The following is a 6,000-nucleotide window of genomic DNA, read 5'->3' as shown; positions in this document are numbered from 1 at the left end:
AAAGGGATCAGGGATTGGAACCTTACCACTTGAATTTTCTTGGATACATAATTTGCTGCAAATGGACAGATAATAGAAGAGTAAAGAGAAGCATGCACATGTCTGTTTGAATGATTCACAGCACAGAAACAAACCTCCAAAAGTAATAATAAAATTAGCTGTTGATAGGGCAACGTTATTGAGAAGCCGGGTACGTTGCCTATCCTCAGTCTGTGTGTTGCTTTTCTGGTAATCAACCACAACAATAAGTGAGCTCACTACTGTATATACTGAACCACACCATTTAAACATTTAATTAGAGTCTCAACATTAGAAGGACAGAGCAGCAGAGACACACTCCCACTCACTTCTCTACCGCTTCAGTCGAGCGCACGCACACACACACACACATACACAGACAGTACATCAGGCTTACAGTCTCAAGCTGCTGCGAGTTTGAATGAAGCGTGCCTCCCTCAGATTAATTGTGGCCCACTTATTTTTAATTAAAGTTCCTTTGTGTGGTTCCATGCTGGCAACGTGGGAGTAGGTGTTAAGTATAAGAAGTCTGTCCTTGTTCTGTCAATGTGGTTTAATCAAGACAGGATGACAAGATTTAGTTCAGTTAGGCAATAGACCATTCAGTGATTCTCTGCAGATGATGTGCACCAGCTTTTGTTGGTTTTTCTTGGAAACTGAGCATAAATCTCGAAAAGGAGATATAGAATAGAAGATGAAGAAAAATGTTTTGTCAGTTTTTATGGATTAAGTGCTACTTGAAAAGTTTCATTAACTGCTTTTGTATGGGGGATTTATTCTTTTTCATTTTTCATTTACCCTCCTCCTCCTGATATGCTCAAAGTGTGAACTCACAAAAAGTCTATTCATTTCAGAGCAACCAGAAACTCAGGCAACCCGAGGACATCAGCTGACATGTTGGCTGAAGACAGCATAACCTGACTGCTTGTCTGACTCCTTCCTGAACAGCTCTGGTGTCTCTGACATATCTGGATGGAAAAGGCCTGTCCGGATATAAGCAGCGTGTAATATCACTGCTCCGTCTGTCTCACACTGGCTTCTACATGGGTAAGTTAAAGGTCTTGGGCGCCCCCTACCAGCAAACAATACAACACATGTCAGTTGTCCTGACTTCCCTCATTTGCACCTTCATGAGTGATCTACAACCCTTTGCAAGGATCTGGAAAATAAGTAAATTAAATTAAGTAGAGGTGGCACATACAGCTTTCAATTAAAACTGTATAATCCAGGAAGGTGTGAGCAGGACAGGATTTAGTTCCTTTAGCCTTGTCATCTTGTCATCCTAGTCTTTGTGTAGTTGGTTACTTCAAAAATATAATTCAAGGCTTTTCCAACACTCATGAATATTTTTTTTATTAATCATGTAAGCGTTTCTTGTTTTACATTTACACTTCAATGTTAATGCAAATCCCTTTGATTCAAGTATATTCGCAAAAAAGCAAAATGCACTGTATGAGGTTTAGTAAACCCTCCACAATTACAGTGTGTGATCATTAAAGTTACGGAAAATTGTAATATAGAAGGGATTTAATGCTGAACAGCTGTGGTTCCCAGCCTTATTGACTCTTTATGACAGGCAGGGTGTACTTGCAACTCTGCAGGATGTCTGTAAGTGTCATATTCCACCCCAAGTGCCATCCCATTATCCTTACCTCTACTCTAGTGTCTTTCAGAAGCTATAGTGGTTTTAAAGCTAGATGAAGATACGGGAAGCATATGAAACTAGAGGACCTTACGCATCCATTGGCAGCAACCATGTCATGCTAGCGTGTCGGGATGGGGACTAAGTCATGCTCCAAAGTTAGGCAAAATCTTGGCGATGGAAAAACTGGCATGGCCATTTTCAAAGGGATCCCTTGACCTCTGACCTTAAGATATCTGAATGAAAATGGGTTCTATGGGTACCCACAAGTCTCCCCTTTGCAGACAAGCTCACTTTATGCTAACCCCATGCAGTTTTTTGCATGTGTTCACAATTTTTACCGAATGTATTTGAATATTTCTGCATACTGGGGTCCCTAAACAGTATTGGATTTGCATATTTTGGGAATGACTGTTAGTCACCTGTAAAGGTAAATCTATCCAGTGTTCCATTATAATAAAATATAGAGAAAAGTCAGAGAAAAGAACATCATTTGGAGAGCAGAAATGCTTTCTGACTCCTCAGATTCACGGGTCCCGACCCCCCAGGTTGTGAACCAACTACTCTATTCTTTTATTCAGATTTTAAACAGAACGTGAACAAGACAGCCAATTGTGATTTAATATTCAATTAAGTTTCCATAAAACATGTCAGTGCTCTATAAATGTATGAAAGTATTGAGCTGAACTGAAAACATCTGCATACAAATTGAGTCATATTTTTAATTGTGGCATACTTCACAATTTATTTGATCGAACTATGAGCGCCCACATTCTGCGCTCTCAGTTGTTAAGATACAAGATGAATTGTCAGTCTTTTCATTCAGGAATGTATTCTCTCAACTGATGCCAAGTCCACTTAAAAATCATCTAGAGTATAAAAAATGTTGGCACTTAAAAATGTTTTGGCAATGAGAATTTTCTTCTTTTTTTTCAAATAGAGTTAAGATAAGTTGCTTTGGATTGATAAATTAAAATCAATGCATATATATTCACCATTCAAGTTGTGATACCACAAGTACTTACATTTAGGTACTTTGATAACGAGTACTTACTAATACTATCACAGTTGTAACGATGACTTTGAAAACATGTTTTATTTTCATCAGATGTTCCTCACTTCCACACTGACTGTAACATTTTAAATGTTGCAACTGCCGACATTGGTTCTCCTTCACAGAGCCGTTATGTTATGTCACACTACCGTAAGATGGTATCGGCTGCAGTATCAGAGTACTTTTATGATACATAAGTACATGAGCACAGTTTTGGACCAATACCCAATACTGGTATTGGTGCAACCCTAGTGCGATTGTATTTGTTAATAAATATTCAGAAAAGATGGCTGCAATATTTTATGTATCATGGTCATTTCTGTATATGTAAATATGGTATTTTCTAGTATGTATACTTCTAGTAAGTATTTTGTGTTGATGATAATGTTGTTTTTAGTCTCTATGGTGTGCTACAAGTCACATGACTGATCAGTACTGTATATAAGGAGCCAACAATTGTTATTCAACCAAATTTTTAATTAGTAATAAATAAGAGCGATTAGTGCCTTTCTAAATATGTTATGGATTTATATTAGAAAAGCTTTTTTATTTACAAAAAGAATGTAATTGTTAAAATTACAGCTATCTTTCTATTTGTAATCTCTTCCTGACCAATGTGAACACACATAACCTTCACAGTGAAAGCACCAGAGGCACACTGTTATGTTGTAATTCTTTGGTTCAGTTTGTCTCTCTGCCCCACAGTGGCTCTAGAAGGCATGCAGACAATTCACTGACCCACATTCATTCACTTCTTTCTGTGTACTGTATCTACTGAGCTGTGTGAGTTGGTTCAGGACCTGGACCTTGTTTCTGTGTTGACTAATAAGACCCTCTTCACACAGCTGCGCACAGTTTAAGTACAACTTTTATTAATACTGGAATCATCACAGTGCGTTTTGTTACATTAGCAGTGACTAAAGTTAACAAAAAAAAGGGTCAATTTTACAAAAAAGGAAGACAGAAAAGAAAACCTTATCATCAGCGACAGAGGCGAAACAACCTTGGAAATCAAATCACAATAAATTAAAGAAGAGCAGGAGAGGGGACAGAAAGAAGAGAGAAAGACAAGACCACAGTGCCTGCAGGGCTACCCGGGAGGGCAGAGAGGAGCGAAAGATCGGTTTGTACAGAAAGATGAAGCAGATGTCAACTCTGTCACAATGTTACCCTTTGAACAAAATAGCCCCACAGAAATGATATCAATGGTGACTTGTTGAGAGATTTCATTGTTGAGTTCATTTTTAGAGGACGAAGAAGAGAAAGAGAGCAAGCGAGCGAGCCAGCGAGAGACACTAGTGAGAACTTGAGTACTGACAGTGAGACATTCAGTTTAGTTGCAGTGGCACCAGGAGGCCACTTTGGCCACTCTAGTTCTGCACGGCTGTATGACAGGAAGTTGCAACGTGTTTCATCATGATCCTCTGGAGGACCATCATGTAGCTTCAGAGAATCTACCTTAGTCATGTTTGCTTCAGACACGTGTGTGAAAGCTTGTGTGTGTGTGTGTAAATGTGTAGTGTCCAGTATTAGACGGCAGGAAGGATTGACAGATTGTGTGTGGGAGGCGAGAGGGAGGAACAGTAGGGGTCTTAACCACGTGTCCTTGTGCAAAACACACATACATGCACACATACATAAAGTACACAATTAATATAACCTGGGCAGATGGCTAAAAGAGTGGGTTGCACATACAGCACATTCACAATACGTCTTTGAATCAGTGAGCTGCTTCAGAACTTCAGCATGTTCAGTTCAATTATTTCAAATATTTTAAACCTTATTTAGGAAATAGAGTAAGTTTCCAGTGTATACAGGCTTGAAGGGAATCAAAGTTATGAAGAGACGCATTCCACGCTACAAGTAAGGGCTGTCATCCACAAAATTTCCGAATAGATTTCTAGTGGCGTGCTCATGCTGCGAGCAAATGCTCGCAGTGGAAGTCTGCCAGTTTCCTATAAATCTGAGTAACCAGGGAAACTCAGCTGAGGTGCGGACAGTCAACAAGTTTACTGGCTGAGAGAAGTTAGAACTTGGCCATAGCTTCATGCTTCATGTTTATCTACCATCAACAGGCAGCTTCTGTTTTACCCTAATATTACTTCCACTAATTCACATCTGGCAACAGCAAAATGACAAGATGTTGACTCAAACGTTCCTTTATCTCTATAACATTATTATAAAGGTCTTCAGAAGGAATATCTCGAAATCAAAGCCGAACAACGGCAACACAGGTTGCTACTGAAAGTCCCTGTAATAGAAAAAGCTTTTATTCAGGTGCATTTGGAGCATAAAGGCCTATGTTGAAAACTTTGATTTTTAAAGTGATTTGAATATATAGTTTTAATTTTGCTGCTACAGCCCTGCTCGGTCTAGTTGTACCAGTAACTAATGCCAACTATAATTTTAGCTCTAGTTGTACCAGTAACTAATGCCAACTATAATTTTAGCTAATGTTACATTACATCTTAACATTTACCATCATGCTGTTACTGTCACAGCTGCCACTGCTGCCAAGTCTCCCTTTAAGAGGTGTTTACTCTAGCCAGTTTATTTCAATTTAATGGAACTACCAATAGTATTTATTGATTAACACACAGTGCTTCAGTGGTCTTACCAACCATGTGCTTTACACACCAGCAGATTTCTTGTGTGGGTAAAAAGGCCCACTGCATGTTGAATTACTGCTTGCACTTGCATCTTGTAGGCTTCTTTGACAGAAGCTCACCAAGACACCATCAAAGTAATATAAGCTGCCTGTGAGATGATGCCAAAAAGATGTCTTAAAAAGCCTGATCAAAATTAATTAAAATGTAATCGCGCTGAGATGGAGCGTCAGACGTCCAGCTGCTCGCCTTGAAACCAGCTCATGTTAGTGTTTACAGCAGGGAGAAGTTTACCCCAGCTAATGCTTCCAGCCCTTCTTTGAACAACACACGCAGGACCCATCATGGTACCACCCGTTAGCCATTAGCACACACCCACATTTGAAACATGGCACACATGCACACTGACATACAGACACACACAGAGAGAGTGAAGAGGAAATGGACAGAGAGAGAAATAGTGTGTATTCACTGTGGACTGGTGAAAATAATAAAGACTTCATCAGAATTATTTTTCATTAGCTTTGATGGGCTGCGAGGCACAAAGAGACCGTGCACAGCCAATGGGACTCTCATCATGACAAGTTTTGTTTTCTAACTTGTCAGCTAGACGGCATCCCTGGGTGTACCGTGCCGATCAGTGGATGGAAGTTGAGGGGCGTCGTAAGAAAAGAGGAAGA

The sequence above is a fragment of the Dicentrarchus labrax genome, unplaced genomic scaffold (genome assembly GCF_905237075.1).
Source record: "Dicentrarchus labrax unplaced genomic scaffold, dlabrax2021, whole genome shotgun sequence".
Lineage (NCBI taxonomy): Eukaryota > Metazoa > Chordata > Actinopteri > Moronidae > Dicentrarchus > Dicentrarchus labrax.
The sequence above is the reverse complement of the archived record's forward strand: the minus strand, read 5'-3'. Positions refer to the sequence as shown.